Genomic DNA, 23,262 nt, shown 5'->3' on the forward strand with positions numbered 1-23,262 from the left:
AGCATCATCACGCCTGTGACCCCAGCAGGGACTTGGGATACAGTAGGAATGCCTGTGGGCAAAGTGAGAATGACCTCTGGGATTCTCAGGCATGCCACAGGCAGGAGAAAGAGAGTGAAGGATGATGTGCTATCCTTTGTCCTTTATTTGAGTCTGAGAAAGGCCACATATCTTTGCCAAAGGCAGCATTGCCCTCTGACAGCCTGATCTTTTTTTAGCATTTTTATTGTCATCATCATGATCATGATCATGATCATCATCATCATCATCAATTATTATATGAATATTTATCACCAGATATTCAGAATCATCCGGTTGTAGCAGGATATTTGGAGCTTCCCTTTCTTTCCATTTTTCTTCCCTTCTCAGCTCCTAACCCCAAAGCCACATGGAGACAGTTGCCTAATTACTCTCAATTGAGTTCTCTTTTCGGTCTTTCCTTTTCATGGACAACTCCACCTGCAAAGCCTGCTGGGTGGAAGGTAGCTTTCATCCACATCAGCCTTACAAGAACCTCTGAACCTTCTCACACAACTGTTCTATGTGCTTGGCACACTCTTCTTTTTACATGGCTCTTCCTCATCCTTTTATGTCCTAACTCAGATGTCACCTCTTTGGAAAGACTATTCCTCTACCCCTCCCAATCAGCAATAGCTCCTTTCCCATTTGCTTCTCACTGTCTCTTATTGTCTGGTTTATTTAATTGTAGAAGGCCTCCCCCACTAGAATACAAGCTCTATGAGGGCAGTGACCTTGTCTGTCTTCTTCAATGTGCTAAGAACAGTGCCTTGCATGTATGGAGCATTCCATTCAATAGTTATTGAAGGACTGCAAGAATGGTTGAAGCCACATATCCTGTCACTGCATGGCACAGCACCTCTGACCCCCTGTCCCTGCTAGAACAGTCTTATGACAAGTGACTCATTACCTCCCACTCCTCATTCAGGTGGTTCTGATTCAAGACCCTTCATGGACAGCAGAACTTTGAGTAGAGGTTTCCCAGCCATGCTGAGTCATCCATCCTGAACTCTTTGGCACCTTCCTGTGGGTTGGGTGGTGATGTACCCTTGCTGTCTCCTGCCCACATTCCCAACTAGACTGTGAGCTTCTCAAGGCCTTGACATGCTATTTCATATCTCTGACAGCACTAGGTGTTCAGAAAATACCTGTGGGTGATCCAATTGTGGTTGTTTTAAAACATGTAACTGTCCAGATTTGGATAGAGTCAAGCAGCTCCCTGATCATCCCCTATCTACAAGTGACAAACTCCTAATAGTATAGATCAAATAGGAATTAGATCTTCGGAGTCAGTCAGTTTGTATATAAGTTCCAGCTCTGCTACTGTGACTTCAGAGCAAGTCACTTAACCTATCTGAGACTCAATTTCCTCATCTGTAAAATGAGCATAATAATAGTACCCATTTTCAAGAGCTCATAAATGGAGGACGGTGTCCTGGACATGTCTGGAGAGCCAGACGGGTGGGGAAGAATTTCTTTCAAGCTGTTGCTGCATTACAAATGCTTATTGAATATGGTGGACTCTCAGGAGCAGGAAGAATCTTGCTGCTGGTGGGTGGCAGAGAATGGTGACAGGGATAGGAACAATATGAATATGATAAAAATCACAGTAAGGACTGTAGAGGGTTGCTCTGCCTCACAGGGTCATACAGAATTGGGAGTCTCAATCACAGTCTTGGAACTCCAGGGAAAGGGTAAACTGTGCTAAGCTGCCTGTTCTGTTTAAGAGAGCTGATCTCTGTAATAATCTTAGAAACATTTCCACCAAGAATAATTAAAATAAAAACACATATGTAGACTCATAGTCACATAATTTGGCATGTAAACAGTGAAACTTCTAAATCTAGCAGATCATGAAATTTTTGAGGGGCAAGATTGATGAAGGTTCATCATGGGATCCCTGTTGCCTGCAAGGCACCAGACACAGCATAAGCACTTAGGAGATGTGCTTGGTTGAATAAATGAATCTGGAGGCCGGGGGTGGTGACTCACACCTCTAATACCAACACTTTGGGAGACCAAGGCAGGAGGATCGCTTGAGACCAGTCTGGGCAACATAGTGAGACCCAATCTCTGTAAAATAAAAAAATTAGCCAAGCATGGTGGCATGTGCCTATAGTCCTAACTACTTGGGAGACTGAGGCAGAAGGATTGCTTGAGTCCAGGAGTTCAAGGCTGCAGTGAGCTATGATTGTGCCACTGCACACCAGCCTAGAAGACAGTGAAAACTTGTCTGTGAACAAAATAAAATAAATAATATGAAACAAATGTGGAACTTGATATTTGAGAAGTATGTAATTCTTATGTTCCTATCTTCTCATATTTGAGAAGTATGTACTTCCTGTGTAATTCCTATGGTAGCAGTCACTCATGGTGGGAGGATTCAACTTTGTAGAAAGATTGTCTGAGGCATGGGCCAGGTAGGAGATGGGCTGGGTATCAGAGCAGGGTGCATAGCTAGAAGTGTGCTTTTACTCATACACAGAGGCTAGGGGGAAGCAAGGTGGTTGGGAGAAGCTGCTTTAGAAATCTGGAATTGGGAAAGACCTGCAGAAATCAGTGGTACCAGCTCTTCCTCCTAGCATACGGAAATCTGACACTGCTTTTTTATTTATTTATTTATTTATTTATTTATTTATTTATTTATTTATTTATTTTTTGTGACAGAGTCTTGCTCTGTTGCCAGGCTGGAGTGCAGTGGTGCGATCTTGGCTCACTGAACCTCTGTCTCCCTGGTTCAAGTGATTCGCCTGCCTCAGCCTTCCGAGTAGCTGGGACTACAGGCACGTGTCAGCATGCCCAGCTAATTTTTTATTTTTAGTGGAGATGGGGTTTCACCATGTTGGCCAGGATGGTCTCGATCTCTTGACCTCGTGATCTGCCTCCCAAAGTGCTGGGATTACAGGCTTGAGCCACTGCACCCGGCCATTTTTTAAAAAAATATTTTTATTTTTATTATGGATATATATATTAGTAGTATATATTTAAGGGGGTATGTGTGATTCTTGATACAAACATACAATGTATAATAAATCATAACAGTTGGGATATTCATCATCTCAAGCATTTATTTTTTTGTGTTAGGAACATCCCAATTCCACTCTTTTAGTTATTTTGAAATTTACAGTAAGTTATTGTTTACTATAGCCACCCTATTGTGCTACAGAACACTCTTCTAACTGTATTTTTGTTTAAGAGGACACTATAAAATGGAAAGATATCCTATGTTCATGGATTGAAGAATCAGTATTGTTAAAATGTCCATACTACCTAAAGTGATCTATAGATTTCCCAGTTCTTTTCAAAAGTCTCCAAGGATGGGGACCACCATCTTTTCACTGGTGACTCTTATGTCTGACCACTGTCTCTCTTGATGTATTGGAAGCAAACATCTCATTTTTGGGCCCCTAGGAAAATGTAAAGGAGAGCTCAGCATCCTCTAATGCTTCACTGACCTCATTTACTGCAATGTCTTTAAAGCGTTTTAACCAGAGCTGACTAAGACACCAATGTACGCCTTACAGATGAAGAAGGTTCAACAGGACAGGCAAATCACAGTATTCTGAAAGCTCCATCACCAACTATTAATGTTCTGACCCAGCTGGGGTTGTCAGCTCTAGGTGGCCAGGATGAAATAATCAAATGTTCCAAGGGTGAGTGGAATGTGGCCACGAGGTGCTCAACACAGCCAGCCACACTGAGTTTGGAAGGTGAGCTTTTATTTTGACATTTGGGAGGCCACAAGGTAGCTAGGGATTAGGAAAAAGGCTCCAGCACTGGGTATGCAGTATGAATAGTAAGGTCCTCTGGGAAAACTAGGTGAGTGACTGGATTAAACTCAGAATAGTGATTAAAGGAGGGCTCTAATACAAATAGCAATAATTGCAGTCATTAAGTTTTAATGACAAAAATACTTTTTGAAAAAAGCACTTGTAATATGCAAGGTATTCTGCTAAGCCCTTTATACATATTATGTCAGTCAATATTCTCACCAAACTATGAGTTGAACATGATTATTATGCCTATTTTAGAGATAAAGAAACTGATTTATATGGCAGTTTAATAACTTGCCAGACCCTGTGTTAAAGACTTACTACCAGTGGTTATTAACTCTCAGTGATTTTGTCTTCCAGGGGAGATTTGACAATATCTGCAGACATTTTTGGTTCTCACATGGTGTGTGGGGGTGTTCTATTGGCATCTAATAGGTGGAGGCCCAGAATTCTGCTAAATATTCTACAGTGGATAGGACAGTCTGCTACCTGTGACCCCAACAAAAAAATCAGCTCAAAATGTCAATAATGCCCAGTTCGAGAAACCTTGCTTTATACAAGCTGTCTAATTTAATTCATTGTTTTAAATTATTATACTTTAAGTTCTAGGGTACATGTGCATAACGTGCAGGTTTCTTACATATGTATACTTGTGCCATGTTGGCGTGCTGCACCCTTCAACTTGTCAGCACCCATCAACTCGTCATTTACATCAGGTATAACTCCCAATGCAATCCCTCCCCCCTCCCCCCTCCCCATGATAGGCCCCGGTGTGTGATGTTCCCCTTCCCGAGTCCAAGTGATCTCATTGTTCAGTTCCCACCTATGAGTGAGAACATGCGGTGTTTGGTTTTCTGTTCTTGCAATAGTTTGCTCAGAATGATGGTTTCCAGCTGCATCCATGTCCCTACAAAGGACACAAACTCATCCTTTTTTATGGCTGCATAGTATTCCATGGTGTATATGTGCCACATTTTCTTAATCCAGTCTGTCACTGATGGACATTTGGGTTGATTCCAAGTCTTTGCTATTGTGAATAGTGCCGCAATAAACATACGTGTGCATGTGTCTTTATAGCAGCATGATTTATAATCCTTTGGGTATATACCCAGTAATGGGATGGCTGGGTCATATGGTACTTCTAGTTCTAGATCCTTGAAGAATCGCCATACTGTTTTCCATAATGGTTGAACTAGTTTACAATCCTACCAACAGTGTAAAAGTGTTCCTATTTCTCCACATCCTCTCCAGCATCTATTGTTTCCTGACTTTTTAATGATTGCCATTCTAACTGGTGTGAGATGGTATCTCATTGTGGTTTTGATTTGCATTTCTCTGATGGGCAGTGATGATGAGCATTTTTTCATGTGTCTGTTGGCTATATGGATGTCTTCTTTTGAGAACTGTCTGTTCATATCCTTTGCCCACTTTTTGATGGGGTTGTTTGTTTTTTTCTTGTAAATTTGTTTGAGTTCTTTGTAAGTTCTGGATATTAGCCCTTTGTCAGACGAGTAGATTGCAAAAATTTTCTTCCATTCTGTAGGTTGCCTGTTCACTCTGATGGTAGTTTCTTTTGCTGTGCAGAAGCTCTTTAGTTTAATGAGATCCCATTTGTCTATTTTGGCTTTTGTTGCCGTTGTTTTTGGTGTTTTAGACATGAAGTCCTTGCCCATGCCTATGTCCTGAATGGTATTACCTAGGTTTTCTTCTAGGGTTTTTATGGTTTTAGGTCTAACATTTAAGTCTCTAATCCATCTTGAATTAATTTTTGTATAAGGAGTAAGGAAAGGATCCAGTTTCAGCTTTCTACTTATGGCTAGCCAATTTTCCCAGCACCATTTATTAAATAGGGAATCCTTTCCCCATTTCTTGTTTTTCTGAGGTTTGTCAAAGATCAGGTGGCTGTAGATGTGTGGTATTATTTCTGAGGACTCTGTTCTGTTCCATTGATCTATATCTCTGTTTTGGTACCAGTACCATGCTGTTTTGGTACCAGTACCATGCTGTTTTGGTTACTGTAGCCTTATGGTATAGTTTGAAGTCAGGTAGCGTGATGCCTCCAGCTTTGTTCTTTTGACTTAGGATTGTCTTGGCAATGCAGGCTCTTTTTTGGTTCCATATGAACTTTAAAGCAGTTTTTTCCAATTCTGTGAAGAAACTCATTGGTAGCTTGATGGGGATGGCATTGAATCTATAAATAACCTTGGGCAGTATGGCCATTTTCACAGTATTGATTCTTCCTATCCATGAGCATGGTATGTTCTTCCATTTGTTTGTGTCCTCTTTTATTTCACTGAGCAGTGGTTTGTAGTTCTCCTTGAAGAGGTCCTTTACATCCCTTGTAAGTTGGATTCCTAGGTATTTGATTCTCTTTGAAGCAATTGTGAATGGAAGTTCATTCATGATTTGGCTCTCTGTTTGTCTGTTACTGGTGTATAAGAATGCTTGTGATTTTTGCACATTTATTTTGTATGCTGAGACTTTGCTGAAGTTTCTTATCAGCTTAAGGAGATTTTGGGCTGAGACAATGGGGTTTTCTAAATATACAATCATGTCATCTGCAAACAGGGACAATTTGACTTTTTCTTTTCCTAACTTAATACCCTTTATTTCTTTCTCTTGCCTGATTGCGCTAGCCAGAACTTCCAACACTATGTTGAATAGGAGTGGTGAGACAGGGCATCCCTGTCTAGTGCTACTTTTCAAAGGGAATTTTTCCAGTTTTTGCCCATTCAGTATGATATTGGCTGTGGGTTTGTCATAAATAGCTCTTATTATTTTGAGATACGTTCCATCAATACCTAGTTTATTGAGCATTTTTAGCATGAAGGGCTGTTGAATTTTGTCAAAGGCCTTTTCTGCATCTATTGAGATAATCATGTGGTTTTTGTCTTTTGTTCTGTTTATATGCTGGATTACGTTTATTGATTTGCGTATGTTGAACCAGCCTTGCATCCCAGGGATGAAGCCCACTTGATCATGGTGGATAAGCTTTTTGATGTGCTGCTGGATTCGGATTGCCAGTATTTTATTGAGGATTTTTGCATCAATGTTCATCAGGGGTATTGGTCTAAAATTCTCTTTTTTTGTTGTGTCTCTGCCAGGCTTTGGTATCAGGATGATGTTGGCCTCATAAAATGAGTTAGGGAGGATTCCCTCTTTTTCTATTGATTGGAATAGTTTCAGAAGGAATGGCACCAGCTCTCCTTATACCTCTGGTAGAATTCAGCTGTGAATCCTTCTGGTCCTGGAATTTCTTTCATTGGTAGGCTATTAATTATTGCCTCAATTTCAGAGCCTGCTATTGGTCTATTCAGGAATTCAGCTTCTTCCTGGTTTAGTCTTGGGAGAGTGTAAGTGTCCAGGAAATTACCCATTTCTTCTAGATTTTCTAGTTTATTTGCATAGAGGTGTTTATAGTATTCTCTGATGGTAGTTTGTATTTCTGTAGGGTCGGTGGTGATATCCCCTTTAACATTTTTTATTGCGTCTATTTGATTCTTCTCTCTTTTCTTCTTTATTAGTCTCGCTAGCGGTCTATCAATTTTGTTGATCTTTTCAAAAAACCAACTCCAGGATTCATTGATTTTTTGGAGGGTTTTTGTGTCTCTATCTCCTTCAGTTCTGCTCTGGTCTTAGTTATTTCTTGCCTTCTGCTAGCTTTTGAATGTGTTTGCTCTTGCTTCTCTAGTTCTTTTAATTGTGATGTTAGAGTGCCAATTTTAGATCTTTCCTGCTTTCTCTTGTGGGTGTTTAGTGCCATAAATTTTCCTCTACACACTGCTTTAAATGTGTCCCAGAGATTCTGGTATGTTGTATCTTTGTTCTCATTGGTTTCAATGAACATCTTTATTTCTGCCTTCATTTCGTTATGTACCCAGTAGTCATTCAGGAGCAGGTTGTTCAGTTTCCATGTAGTTGAGCGGTGTTGATTGAGTTTTTTAGTTCTGAGTTCTAGTTTGATCACACTGTGGTCTGAGAGACAGTTTGTTCTAATTTCTGTTCTTGTACATTTGCTGAGGAGTGCTTTACTTCCAATTATGTGGTCAATTTTGGAATAAGTGTGATATGGTGCTAAGTAGAATGTATATTCTGTTGATTTGGGGTGGAGAGTTCTGTAGATGTCTATTAGGTCTGCTTGCTGCAGAGATGAGTTAATTCCTGGATATCCTTGTTAACTTTCTGTCTCGTTGATCTGTCTAATGTTGACAGTGGGATGTTGAAGCCTCCCATTATTATTATATGGGAGTCTAAGTCTCTTTGTAAGTCTCTAAGGACTTGCTTTATGAATCTGGGTGCTCCTGTATTGGATGCATATATATTTAGGATAGTTAGCTCTTCCTGTTGAATTGATCCCTTTACCATTATGTAATGGCCTTCTTTGTCTCTTTTGATCTTTGATGGTTTAAAGTCTGTTTTATCAGAGACTAGGATTGCAACTCCTGCTTTTTTTTGTTCTCCATTTTCTTGGTAGATATTCCTCCATCCCTTTATTTTGAGTCTATGTATGTCTCTGCATGTGAGATGGGTCTCCTGAATACAGCAAACTGATGGGTCTTGACTCTTTATCCAGTTTGCCAGTCTGTGTCTTTTAATTGGACCATTTAGTCCATTTACATTTAAGGTTAATATTGTTATGTTATGTTAATATGAACTTGATCCTGCCAGTATGATATTAACTGGTTATTTTGCTCGTTAGCTGATGCAGTTTCTTCCTAGCATCGATGGTCTTTACATTTTGGCATGTTTTTGCCATGGCTGGTACTGGTTGTTCCTTTCCATGTTTAGTGCTTCCTTCAGGGTCTCTTGTGAGGCAGGCCTGGTGGTGACAAACTCTCTAAGCATTTGCTTATCTGTAAAGGATTTTATTTCTCCTTCACTTATGAAACTTAGTTTGGCTGGATATGAAATTTTGGGTTTAAAATTCTTTTCTTTAAGAATGTTGAATATTGGCCCCCACTCTCTTCTGGCTTGGAGACTTTCTGCCGAGAGATCTGCTGTTAGTCTGATGGGCTTCCCTTTGTGGGTAACCCGACCTTTCTCTCTGGCTGCCCTCAAGATTTTTTCCTTCATTTCAACTTTGGTGAATCTGGCAATTATGTGTCTTGGAGTTGCTCTTCTCGAGGAGTATCTTTGTGGCATTCTCTGTATTTCCGGAATTTGAATGTTGGCCTGCCCTACTAGGTTGGGGAAGTTCTCCTGGATGATATCCTGAAGAGTGTTTTCCAACTTGGTTCCATTTTCCCCCTCACTTTCAGGCACCCCAATCAGATGTAGATTTGGTCTTTTTACATAATCCCATACTTCTTGCAGGCTTTGTTCATTTCTTTTTCTTCTTTTTTCTTTAGGTTTCTCTTCTTGCTTCATTTCATTCATTTGATCCTCAATCGCTGATACTCTTTCTTCCAGTTGATCGAGTCGGTTACTGAAGCTTGTGCATTTGTCACGTATTTCTCGTGTCATGGTTTTCATCTCTGTCAATTCGTTTATGGCCTTCTCTGCATTAATTATTCTAGTTATCAATTCTTCCACTCTTTTTTCAAGATTTTTAGTTTCTTTGCGCTGGGTACGTAATTCCTCCTTTAGCTCTGAGAAGTTTGATGGACTGGAGGCTTCTTCTCTCATCTTGTCAAAGTCATTCTCCGTCCAGCTTTGATCTGTTGCTGGCGATGAGCTGCGTTCCTTTGCAGGGGGTGATGCGCTCTTATTTTTTGAATTTCCAGCTTTTCTGCCCTGCTTTTTCCCCATCTTTGTGGTTTTATCTGTCTCTGGTCTTTGATGATGGTGACGTACTGATGGGGTTTTGGTGCGGGTATCCTTCCTGTTTGTTAGTTTTCCTTCTAACAGTCAGGACCCTCAGCTGTAGGTCTGTTGGAGGTTGCTTGAAGTCTACTCCAGACCCTGTTTGCCTGGGTATCAGCAGCAGAGGCTGCAGAAGATAGAATATTGCTGAACAGTGAGTGTACCTGTCTGATTCTTGTTTTGGAAGCTTCCTCTCAGGGGTGTACTCCACCGCGTAAGGTGTGGGTTGTCAGTCTTCCCCTAGTGGGGATGTCTCCCAGTTATGCTACTCAGGGGTCAGGGACCCACTTGAGCAGGCAGTCTGTCCGTTCTCAGATCTCAACCTCCGTGTTGGGAGATATACTGCTCTCTTCAAAGCTGTCAGACAGAGTCGTTTGCATCTCAGAGGTTTCTGCTGCTTTTTGTTTTTGTTGTTGTTGTTGTTTAGCTGTGCCTTGTCCCCAGAGGTGGAGTCTACAGAGACAGGCAGGACTCCTTGAGCTGCTGTGAGCTCCACCCAGTTCGAGCTTCCCAGCCGCTTTGTTTATCTACTTAAGCCTCAGCAATGGCAGGCGCCCCTGCCCCAGCCTCGCTGCTGCCTTGCCACGAGATCGCAGACTGCTGTGCTAGCAATGAGGGAGGCTCTGTGGGTGTGGGACCCTCCCGGCCAGGTGTGGGATATAATCTCCTGGTGTGCCCGTTTGCTAAGATCCTTGGTAGAGCACAGTATTGGGTTGGGAGTTACCCAATTTTCCAGGTGTTGTGTGTCTCAGTTCCCCTGGCTAGGTAAAGGGATTCCCTTCCCCCTTGCGCTTCCCAGGTGAGGCGATGCCTCGCCCTGCTTCAGCTCTCGCTGGTCAGGCTGCAGCAGCTGACCAGCACCGATTGTCCCGCACTCCCTAGTTAGATGAACCCAGTACCTCAGTTGAAAATGCAGAAATCACCTGTCTTCTGTGTCACTCGCACTGGGAGTTGGAGACTGGAGCTGTTCCTATTTGGCCATCTTGCTCCGCCCTTCCCTAATTCATTTTTAAAAATTAATTTTAATTTTAAGTTTCTGGGTATATGTGCAGGATGTGCAGGTTTGTTACATAGGTAAACGTGTGCCATGGTGGTTTGCTGCACCTATCCACCCATCACCTAGGTATTAAGCCCAGCATGCATTAGTAATTTTTCCTAATATTCTCCCTCCCCTCACTTCACCCCCCAACAAGCCCCAGTGTATGTTATTCCCCTCTCTGTGACCATGTATTCTCATTGTTCAGTTCCCACTTATAAATGAGAACATGTGGTGTTTGGTTTTTTGTTCCTGCATTAGTTTGCTGAGGATGATGGTTTCCAGCTTCATCCATGTCACTGCAAATTACATGATCTCCTCCTTGTTATGGCTGCATAGTATTCCATGGTGTATATGTACCATATTTTCTTTATCCAGTCTATAATTGATGGGCATTTGGGTTGATTCCAACTCTTTGCTATTGTGAATATTGCTGCAATGAATATATGTGTGCATGTATCTTTGTAATAGGATGATTTACATTCATTTGGGTATATACGCAGTAATGGGATAGTTGGGTCAATATATATCATTTAATTCTTGGAACAACCTTGATGAGTACATTGAGATTCACAGGGGTGAAGTCACCTACCCAAGGCCACACAGTTAGTGGCAGGGCTGTGATTTGAAGCTATGTACATCTAATTCCCAAGCCAGTGCTTAGTTTCCATGAGAAAATCATGGGAAATTGGATGCTAAAGCACTGTTATGAAGATGTGGACATTACCGGGGGTAAGCCACAATTTGGGGCATATCATGGGAGAGCAATGGTGAGCTTGGGGAATTGTGTTTTTGCTTGACATCAAGTGGAGGGCATGTCAGCACTAAGCATGTTCTGATGGGAGAAGGACATCACATAATGAACTTGGAATGTATGTTGGCTATACATTTTTTCAATCATTGATTCAGCATTTTTTGGGCACCAACTCTGTGCTTGGTGCTGTGATATAATGGGCAAAGGAGCCAGGCCAACTTCCTACCCCTATGGAACATGTATTCAAGTGGGAGAGATGGACAATATGCCAACCAACAAATACAGAATAAATATATAGCATGATTATCACCTTGAAGAAAATGAGTAGGGTGTTGTAATATGGGTAATGGGTTGGTGGATATTTTATATAGGGAGTCAGGAAGGTCTTCCTGAGGTGGGACCGTGTAAGCCATATGAAGGCTGGGAGGAAGCTGGGAAAAACGATATCAGGCAGCAGGAACGAGAAGGACAGAGATTTGTGGTAGGAATAGACCCAATGTGTTCTAGCAACAGACAGAAGGATAATATACAGGGCTATTCAAAGTGCCAGTCTATGAGAAGGTAAGGAGCTTGCACCAGAGTGTACATTAATGCACAGTTTCCTTCATTGAGAAAGTCTAATGTCCTAGTCCATTTGTATTGCTATAAAAGCATGTTTACTTGCCCCATAGTTATTCAGGCTGTACAAGAAGCCTGGCACCAACATCTACTTCTGGTGAGAGCTTCAGGCTGCTTCCAATCATGGCAGAAGGGGAAGGGGAGGAGCTGGTGTGTGCAGGTATCATATGGTGAGGGAGGAGGTAAGGTGGGTGGAGGGAGGTGCCAATTTCTTTTAAACAACCAGCTCTTGAGGGAGCTCTCATGGAAACTAGGGCAGCACAAAGTCGTTCATGAGGGATCTGCCCCCATGACCCAAACACTTCCCATTAGGCCCCACCTCCAACACTGGGGATCATATTTCAACATTAGATTTGTAGGGGTCAAACAAACCATATTCAAACTTATAGCACCTGACTGTGAGAAAATGTCAGTGGAACTAAGCAGTGTGCTTAGTGATGTTGTCAATTGACATTCTTGCCCAAGTGCCTCATCTCATCGTAGACTGGTTAATTTTGTGGATGGTAGGTGGTCCAGGGCCACCCACTGAGTAATACTGAAGGGGCAGGGGCTGTTGGTGTTCTACTTATAACTCCCCAGTCTATATGGGTAGTCAGGGTTTACTGTGTCTTTCTGCCTCAGAGTGTTCTGCAGCTCCAGGTGAGTGCTCTGCCAGAGCTCTGGGAAGCTGTGTCCCCAAAATGACCCTCAACGATGTGGGCTGGGACAGGGTGGATAAACTCCCCAGCTTCCCCACCTTGTGCTGGCACAGTTTTTAGGCAGGTTCACATAGAGGCTCCCCAGCAGAACTGAGCCCCAGTTGTCTGAAGAGGTAACCCACTTATTAATGCGCCCTGCCCCAGCTTTCCTCTGTTCTCTGTTGCACTTTTCCCACTCCCTCATGATGCTTTCTGGGATCGCCTCCCAAATTATCTACTTGAAACCCAATCCTTGTCTCCAGGTTTGCTTCTGGGCGAACCACACTAGAGAGTATGACTGGAATGTAACGAACAGAGGGCACCTGGTGTTGTGGATGTCAGAGACCTGCGCCGGGCCAGGTCATGCAGACCATACAGACTATGAGAAGAAACTTGGACTCGATTCGAAGTGTGTGGGAGCCACTGAAGGGTTTTAAGCAGGATGCAGGGGCAGGGGATACTACATGATCCAATTTATAATTTAAAACACTTCTCTGGTTGCAATTTGTAGAATAGGTTGAACAGGAGCAAAAGTAGAAGCAGGCAATAAGTTGGGAAGTTTTTTGAAGCAGCCCAGGACAGGGCTGATGGAAGCTAGGGATGGAGAGATGGAGGTGCCTGCAGAGATCTGAGAAATATTCTGGGGGACAAACCAATAGGACTTGCTAGTGGATGGATGGTTGGGGACAGTGAGAGGGAGGGGTCAAAGATGATGCCTTGATTTCTGGACCTCTGGTGGGGATTAAAGGAGCCAGGAGGTATTCTGCCATGAAAGGCATTCACAGAGTGGATAATTAGGGAGAGTGTCTCCGCTTTAATAGCCCCCCAAATTTAATTAAGCCACACTGGCTTATTTATGCAGTGAGTAAGTATGAACTGTATATATCTGAGTAGAATCTCCGAGACAATCTCTGTAAAATCAACACCACAGCCACAAAGAGAAGCTGTTCCCTTTACTTCACCAAGCATAGGGGCATTAACCTTAACAAGCTAAAAAATGAAGTGTAAGACCAGCCCAGTAACCATGACAGCAGCTGACAAGCTCACACAAAGGGGATGCCCTCAAAGTGAAATGAGGGACGCTGAAGACATAGGGTAGAGACCTGGGACCGAGGCCCTGAGCTGCAATAGCCAGGAGCTTCTAAACCACCATCCTCAAACCATAGGAGGAAAGTGTACATTTTCCAAGATCTGGCTGCAAAGCGAGAAAGTGAAGAAGAGACCCTGGGCCATGTTTTATTCAGAGTGTGACTTGTTCTGGACAAGGTGTCTGGAAAAACACACAAACCAATAATACTGATGTCTTAACAAGCAGACCAAGACCACTTAAACACACCAAATGATGGTTTCTGTAGGAAGCAATCTCCTTGGATGACTTAGAGTTACAGGTTTTCACAGAGAGTTGTCTAAAGTTAGCATGGGCTGCCTTAAATTGCAGTGAGCATCTCACCACTGGATGGGATGAATACTTGGTAGCATTGCAAAGGGGATATTGATGGAAATGGACTGATTCCGGTACAGAAATTCAGCTGTTTCAGCATCTCCAGTTGATGATACAGGGCAAGCAGCTCCCATACAAGCTATGGCATTTGGGTTTAACCATGATTCTGATATCTGGATTTATTTATTTAGAGAAGGAGTTTTGCTCTTGTTGCCCAGGCTGGAGTGCAGTGGCGTGATCTCTACTCACTGCATCCTCTGCCTCCTGGGTTCAATCGATTCTCCTGCCTCAGCCTTCCGAGTAGCTGAGATTACAGGTGCCTGCCACCATGCCTGACTAATTTTTTTTTTTGTAGTTTTAGCTGAGACAGGGTTTCACCATGTTGGCTAGGCTGGTCTCGAATTCCTGACTTCAGGTGATCCACCTGCTTTGGCCTCCCAAAGTGCTGGGATTACAAGCCTGAGCCACTGCACCCAGCCTGATATCTGAATTTATATTGTGCTTTGTTTACCACTCTTTCTCTCTCTGTTTATTCTCACCAAAAACAAATTCTGTTTTAATCAAAAAGCCTGACCGCCAATGAGCACTGTCTAAAGCAGTGCATAGAGGGCGAGCATATGCTTTAGACTTAGATCAATAGGGTTCAAATCTCGGCTCTGCCCCTTACTAGCTGTGTGGTCTTGGGCAAATTAGGTAGGTACTGTGTACCTGAGCTTCTAATCGTAAGTGGCATAATACCTGATAGGACTGCGTGAAGACTGACTGTATCAATGCAGGTAAAGCATCAGGGCAGCACCTGCTTCTTTGTCAAGTCTCCATAAGTGTTGGTGATTGTGAGGTTTGTGTCTGGGGTCTGAAAGTACATCTTGAGGAATGGTCCAATACAGCCTGAGCCAGGGCAACGTCTCCACGTTGAAGGGCCTGCATCCTTAGTCGAGGGAGAAGTCTCATCAGATGAACTGGTAGATGGTGCCTTTGATTGCCTGTGGCCCCACAGCTCAGTGACTACACAGTAATTGCCACCAATACCATGCTGGCCTACCTGCCCAGACACTTCAGGAACCTTGGGAAAAGGGTAGAGAGGGCTTTGAAAGGTACTTTGTTTTTAAATTTTAAAAATATTTTTAGCTTTTATTTTAGAATCAGATGGTACATGTGCAGGTTTGTTACATGGCATATTACATGATGCTGAGGTTTGGGGTATGACTGATCCCATTATCCAGGTACTGAGCATAGTACCTAGCAGTTAGATTTTTCAACACTTGCTCTCCTCCCTCTTCCCCCATCTGATGGTCCCAATGTGTCTGTTGTTCCCAATTTTAAGTCCATGTGTGCTCAGTGTTTAGCTTCCCCTTATAAGTGAGAATATGTGGTATTCCTGCATTAATTTGCTTAAGATAATGGCCTCCAGCTGCATCCATTTTGCTGCAAAGGACACGATTTTGTTCTTTTTTATGGCTACATAGTATTCCATGGTGTATAGGTACTACATTTTCTTTATCCATTCCACTGTTGATGGGCACCTAGGTTGAGTCCATGTCTTTGCTATTGTGAATAGCGCTGTGATGAACATAGGAAGGCATATGTCTTTCTTGTAGAATGATCTATTTTCCTTTAGGTGTATAGCCAGTAATGGGGTTGCTGGATTGAACGGTAGCTCTGTTTTAAGTTCTTTGAGAAATCTTCAAACTGCTTTCCACAGTGGCTGAACTAATTTACATTCCCACCAACAGTGTATTAGTGTTCCTTTTTCTTTGCAACCTCACCAGCATCTGTTATTTATTGACCTTTTTAATGATAGCCATTCTGACTGGTGTAAGATGGCATCTCACTGCAGTTTGGATTTGCATTTCTGTGATGATTAGTGATCATGAGCACTTTTTCATATGTTTGTTGGCTACTTGTATGTCTTTATTTGAGCAGTGTCTGTTGATGTCTTTTGCCCACTTTTTAATGGTGTTACTTGTTTTTTTACTTGTTAAGTTCCTTATAAATTCTGGATATTAGACCTTTGTTGAATGCAGTTTGTGAATATTTTCTCCCATTCTACAGGTTGTCTTTTACTCTATTGATAGTTTCTTCCACTGTGCAGAAGCTCTTTAGTTTAATTAGGTCCCACTTGTTAATTTCTGTTTTTGTTGCAATTGCTTTTGAGGACTTAGTCATAAATTCTTTTCCAAGGCAGATGCTCAGAATGGTGTTTCCTAGGCTTTCTTCCAGGATTATTATAGTTTGAGCTCTTACATTTAAATATTTAAACCACCTTGAGTTAATTTTTGTATATGGTGAATGGTAGGGGTCCAGTTTCATTCTTCTGCATATAGCTAGCCAGCTATCTCAGCACTATTTATTGAGTAGAGAGTCCTTTCACCATTGATTATTTTTGTCAACTTTGTCAAAGATCAAATGGCTGTAGATGTGTGGCTTTATTTCTGAGTTTTCTATTCTGTTCTATTGGTTTATATGCCTGTATTTGTACCAGTACCCTGCTGTTTTGGTTACTGTAGCCTTATAGTATACTTTGAAGTTGAGTAACATGATGTCTCTGGATTTACTTAGGATTTTGCTTTCGCTATTCAGGCTGTTTTTTGGTTCCATATGAATTTTAGAATCATTGTTTCCAATTCTCTGAAAAATGACATTGGTAGTTTGATAGGAATAGTATTGAACCTGTAGATTGTTTAGGGCAGTGTGCACATTTTAGTGATATTGATTCTTCCAATCCATGAGCATGGAATGTTTTCAGTTTGTTTGTGTCATCTCTGATTTCTTTTAGCAGTGTTTTTAGTTCTCCTCAGAGAGATCTTCCACCTCCTTGATTAGCTATAGTCTTAGGTATTTTTTTAGTGTGTGTGTCTGTTGTAAATGGGATTGTGCTCTTTATTTGACTCCCAACTTGAATGTTATTGGTGTATAGAAATGCTACTAATGTTTGTACATTGATTTTGTATCCCAAAACTTTACTGAAGTCTTTTATCAGTTCCAGGAATTTTCTGCAGAGTCTTTAGGGTTTTCTGGGTATAGAATCATATAATCAGTGAAGAGAGAAGTTTGACTTCTTTTCCGATTTGAATGCCTTTTGTTTCTCTCTTTTGCCTTATTGATCTGGCTAGAACTTTCTGAAAGGTACTTTAAATATTGCTCTCTATCACTTTACAAGTAACATTTCTATTTTTTTCTGCTTGTTACAAAAGGAATATTTTTCTTTCTTTCTTTCTTTCTTTCTTTCTTTCTTTCTTCCTTTCTTTTCTTTCTTTTTTCTTTCTCTTTCTTTCCCTCCCTCCTTCCCTCCCTCCCTCTTTCTTTTTCTTTCTTTCTCTCTCTCTTTCTTTCCCTCCCTCCTTCCCTCCCTCTTTCTTTTTCTTTCTTTCTTTCTCTCTCTCTTTCTCTTTCTTTCTTTCCTTCTCTTTCTTTCCCTCTTTCTTTCTTTCTTTCTTTCTTTCTCTCTCTCTCTCTCCTTCCTTCTTTCCTTCCTTCCTTCCTTCCTTCCTTCCTTCCTTCCTTCCTCCCTCCCTCCCTCCCTCCCTCCCTCCCTCCCTTCCTTTTGAGACAGTGTCTCACTCTTTCACCCAGGCTGGATTGCATTGGCATGATCGTAGCTCATTGCAGCCTCGAACTCCTGTGCTCAAGCGATCCTCCTGCCTTGGGATCCCAAAGTAGTGGGATTACAGGCTTGAAGGAATGTGTTTTCTTTATGGCAAAATTGGAAAATCTAGAAAAGCACAAAAGCAAAATTAAAAACCACCTCTATCCTGTCACCTAGAGATAACCATATGTGCAAGCATGTAATTCCAGCACTGTTTTTATGTGATCATTAATAGCTATATTTATTTAGTGTTAGCTATGTGTTTTATTAACATATGTGTTTCCCACTTTGGTCTCATTTATTCTCATGACTTTGTGAAGTAGGTGTCTTTTTTTTTTTCCATTTTACAGATTAAAAAACAGGTTCAGAGAAATGTGACTTGCTTAAGGTCACTGTTCATTCTCTTATATAAAATACTTTTTCCTTTTAACAATATATTATAAGCTTTTCCTCCACAATTCAACATATTTCTACAACATTATTAAGGCTTTTACAAGTTTAATTTTATAAGTAGGTAATACATTCGTGAGGTTAAAAAGATATGAACAGGTTCGTGGGAATGTAAATTAGTTCAACCATTGTGGAAGACAGTGTGGCGATTCCTCAAAGACCTAGAACCAGAAATACCATTTGACACAGCAATCCCATTAGTATACACCCAAAGGAATATAAATCATTTTATTATAAAGATACATGCACATGTATGTTCACTGCAGTACTATTCACAATAGTAAAGACATGGAATAAACTCAAATGCCCATCAATGATAGACTGGATAAAGAAAATGTGGTACATACACACCATGGAATACTATGTGGCCATAAAAAGGAAGAAGATCATGTCCTTTGCAGGGACATGGATGGAGCTTGAAGCGTTGTTTTTGGTCATTAGTTATCATTAGTTTATAATAAAAGAGAAATATGGAAATTATTTACATGATGAAAGATTTCAGAACTTCAGTGGAATGGGCAGCTTCATGTTGATGCCATTTCAACAGTGACTTATTTCAGTCTATGTACTTTCCAAGAATGTCACTATCTCTAAACAGGAAATAATCCTTGTCATCTAGAACTACTTTGGTGCCTCCATATTCTGGCAGAAGAACTTTATCTCCAACTTTCATGCTAACTGGTTGAATCTCTCCACCCTTTCCTTTAGAACCCGATGCAACAGCGACTACTGTTGCTTGCAATACGTTTTCCTTGAGATTTTTCTGAAAGCATAATGCCTTCTTTGGTTACAGTTCCAGCAGCACTCCTTTCAACCAATACTCGGTCAAAGAAGAAACTTTCTAAACGCTTGTCCTGCCATGACTCCCTCCGCCTCAGACTCGTACTCTGCTGTAGTGTAGCGCCACAAGGAGAGACTCGCGGTCCGGCCCTGGCGACACGTCAAAAAACCAGAGCTTGAAGCCTTTATCGTCAGTAAACTAATTCAGGAACAGAAAACCAAACACCGCATGTTCTCACTTATAAGTGGGAGCTGAACGACGAGAACACTAGGACACAGGGAGGGGAAAAACACACCCCGGGGCTTGATGGGCGGTGTGGGGGGAGGGAGAGCATCAGGATAAATAGCTAATGCATGTGGTGCTTAACACCTAAGTGATGGGTTGATAGGTGCAGCGAACCACCATGACACACGTTTACCTATGTAACAAACCTGCACGTCCTGCACATATATCCCTGAACTTAAAATAAAATTATATATATATGGGTTTATAGTAAAGAGTTTCCTTTCACCTTTGTGCCCCATCTGACCAGTCCTCCTACCAATAACTTGTTCTTTCTTGAGTCTCTTTCCAGAATCTCATGATTATATAAAGAAATATACATATATGTTTATTTTTCTGCAAAATATTGCATGCTGTAAACACTGTTCCTCACCTCGTTTTTTCTCACTTAACAAAGTATCTGGGAGAATTTTCTATATTAAATATATGGAGAACTCTCTCATTTCTTTGTACCACACTGCAGTAGTCTACTATATGAACATAGTACAATTTATTTAACCAATTCAGTATTGACAGACATTTGAATATTTTCCTCCATATTTTGCCCTTTGAATAACGCTGTGATGCATAACATGGCAAATGAGCCATTTTATATTTTTAAAAGGCTCCATGGTACTCCTGTTGAGTTATGTGCTGCAATTTATTTAACCAATCCACTAAGGATGGATATTTAGGTTATTTCTGGGCTTCCCTTATGATAAATAATGCCCCTGTGAACATTTCTGCCCATAAGCCCTTGTGCTCACTTTTGATCTTTCTTTAAGGGAAATGTTATGAGCATCGTTAAAAAAAAAAAAAAAAAAAGACTTTCAATACATACTGCACACCTGCCTCCAGGAAAAAGCAGTGACAATTGCTGGTGGCTGGGTCTGAGAAGGTTGATGCCTGGTAAAAGTGCCCCAAAAGGACATTCTTGGGAGATGGCAGCTGGGGGTACATGAGAGAAATGAGGAAGGGTAGCTCAAGCCACAGGTCAGGAGCAGCCAGAGCTGGAAAGTCCTTCAGACCTCTTTACCAAGAAAGTAACCATGCTCAGTGAGAGGAAAAGCCTTACCTGAGTTCATATGGGCTGGAGCTGGGACTGAGTCTTGGAACTTCTGAGTCACTGCTTAGGCCATAGCTCAGTGATTAGGGACATGAGCTCTGAACTCGGACTACCTGGTTTTGAATTCTCTTAAATCTTTGCTAACTTCATGCTTTGGCACAGGGTACCATACCTCTTTCAGGCTCTCTTTGCTAGCTTCGTGTTTTGGCACATGGTACCATACCTCTTTCAACCTCAGGTTCCTCATCTGTAAAACAGAGCACGCTCCATTTAATTGTTGTAGGGAATTAAAGTAGATAATCTGGTATAGAACAGTGGCCAGCACACATTTTTTTTTTATGTTATTAAATGTATCTGTCATCATTATCATTATCAATTTATTCCTGGTGTCTCTGAGTTAATCCAAATAAAAATGAGCAGCATGGGAGATACTTCCTAGGTGCCAAGTAAGACTCAAGCTGTTGATAGATAGATACACTTTGATGGCTATAGGGATGTCCTAGTATCTCCAAAGGTCAAATCACTTATTCTGCTATAGGCCTCTTCTCCAAGTCTTGAAGTTCTGGAGGCAGAGGTCTTGGGGACAAGCAGGCTGAAAGATAGTTTCCATCCATTTCTTTTTTTATTAATACAAATATTTGTACACATTTATGGGATACATGTGATAGTTTATTATATTTGTTACACAGACTGTGTAATGATCAAGTCAGGGTGTTTGGAGTGTCCATCACCTCAAGTATTTATCATCCCTATGTTACGGAAACATTTCAAGCCCTCTCTTCTAGCTATATTGAAATATATGATATATTGTTGTTAGCTATAGTCACCTTACTCTGCTATCAAACATTAGAACTTATTCCTTCCATTTAACATCTAACTGTATGTTTGCATCCATTTGCCAACCTCTCTTTATCCCTCCCCCTAATGCCTTTCCCAATCTCCCCATTTCTTCTTTGCTTGTGTCCTAGAAGATTGGACCACTCTGACTGACTAGAGGTACTCTTCACTTTGTGAAACCCCCTGTGATCCCCTGATAGTGCAGGGCTTTCTGGCTGCTAGTGTAACCTGGTCCACTAATCATTCATTAATTCAGCAAATATGTATTAAGGGTCCACTATGTGTAAGGTGGTAAGGATTCAATGTGAACAACCACTTGATTCTTGCTTAAACGAAGCTAGTATATAGCGGGGGTTATCAGTCAGCTATTGCAGTATAACAAACAACTCCAATATTTTAGTAGCATGCAGCAATAAGCATTGGTTTTGCTCATGCCTCTGTGGTTGGCTAGGGTATGACTGATCTAGCTGGGCTCAGTGGGGCATTCTAAGTTGCAGGGTGAGTCTGGGCCTGATCCACACAACTTTTGTCCTCCTTGTGCCAGAGGACTAGCTGGGCATGTGCTTCTCATGGTGATGGCAGAAGCACAAAAGCCCTCTTAAGTTCTAGATTCAGAAATGGCACACCATCACTTCCACCCGCATTCCGTCAGCTAAAGCAACTTATATGGCTGAGATCAAAGTTACAGGATGGAGATTGCAAAACCACATGGCAAAAGGTGCAGGCAAAGGGAAGGATAAAGAATTGGGGACAGTTTTTCAGTCTGTCACAGAGGAACACAGACGTTAATCCAATCATCCCACAAAATGTAATTATAAACTGTGACTCATTTTGCGAAGAAAAGTTCCCGAGTATGATAGACAGAACTGACCTGGTTAGAGGCACTAGGGACAAGTTTCCTAAAGAAATGGTGTTTAGGATGAGAGTTCAGGATGACAGGGAAAGACATCCAGCAAAAGGAAACAGCACATGCAAAGTTCCCAGGTCAGGTGGAAGCTCGTGTTCTGAGCAAGGGAGAAGGAGTGAGATGAATTTGGAGAAGTGGGCAGAGACCATATTATCAAAACTCTTATATTAGTCTGTTTTTGCACCGCTATAAAGAAATACCTGAGACTGGATAATTTATAAAGAAAAGAGGTTTAATTCGCTCACAGTTCTGCAGGCTGTACAGGAAGCATGGCCTCAGAAAACTTACGATCAAGGTGGAAGGCAAAGGGGAAGCAGGCATGTCTTACATGGTCAGAGCAGGAGGAAGAGAGAGAATGGGGAGGGGCCACACGCTTTTAAACAACCAGCTCTCGTGAGCAGTCACTCACTATCATGAGAACAGCACGGAGAAATAAATCTGCTCCCATGACCCAATCACCAGGCCTACCTCCAAATGGGGATTACATTTCAACATGAGGTTTGGGCAGGAACACAAATCCAAACCATATCACCCCTGAAAGCTCTGCCAAGGATTTCGATCTTGGTCCTAAGAGCAGCTCATGTCTTGGAAATGCAGAGTACTGACTTCTTGTCTGTTCCTTTGCTAGGAGTATGCCCATCCTTCTCCTTGCACAGTCCTGTTCGTCCCTCAGGGTGCATCAGGAGTATCACCTTCAGAAGCATTTTAGCTTCTCTGATGTTATGGACTGAGTGTTTATGTTCCTCCCCGCCAAATTCACATGTTGAAATCCTAATGCCTGATGTGATGGCATTAGGAGGCAGGGCCTTCGAGAGGCAATTAGGTTTTGAAGGTGGAGACCTCATGAATGGGAATAATGTCCTTATAAAAAGGGCTCCAGAGAACTCTCTTGTGTCCTCTTCACTGTGTGAGGATATAACAAGAAGTCATCAGTCATCAGCCAAAGAAAGCCCTCATCCCTATCTGACCTTACTGGCACCTTGATCTTGGACTTCCAACCACCAGAATTCTGATAAATAAATTTCTGTTGTTTATAATCCTCCTAGGCTGTCACAGCCATACCTCATTTTATTGCATGTCTCTTTATTGCACTTCACAGATTATTGCACTTCCTACAAATTGAAGATTTGTGGCAACCCTTGTGAGCATCAAGCAAGTCTAACAGCCCCATTTTCCCAACAGCATGTCTTTACTTTTTGTCTCTACGTAAAATTTTGGTAATTCTTGCAATATTTCAAACTTTTTCATTATGTAT

General features: G+C 41.6%; 1 pseudogene across 1 annotated transcript; it reads right to left on the bottom strand.

The window, feature by feature from the left end:
* Nucleotides 1-9,557: 9,557 nt before the first annotated feature.
* Nucleotides 9,558-19,016, bottom strand: LOC716770 (10 kDa heat shock protein, mitochondrial pseudogene; annotated as a pseudogene). The gene has a single exon (XR_013411606.1). The product of XR_013411606.1 is annotated as a 10 kDa heat shock protein, mitochondrial pseudogene (transcript).
* Nucleotides 19,017-23,262: the final 4,246 nt, after the last annotated feature.

The sequence above is a fragment of the Macaca mulatta genome, chromosome 20 (assembly GCF_049350105.2).
Source record: "Macaca mulatta isolate MMU2019108-1 chromosome 20, T2T-MMU8v2.0, whole genome shotgun sequence".
Lineage (NCBI taxonomy): Eukaryota > Metazoa > Chordata > Mammalia > Primates > Cercopithecidae > Macaca > Macaca mulatta.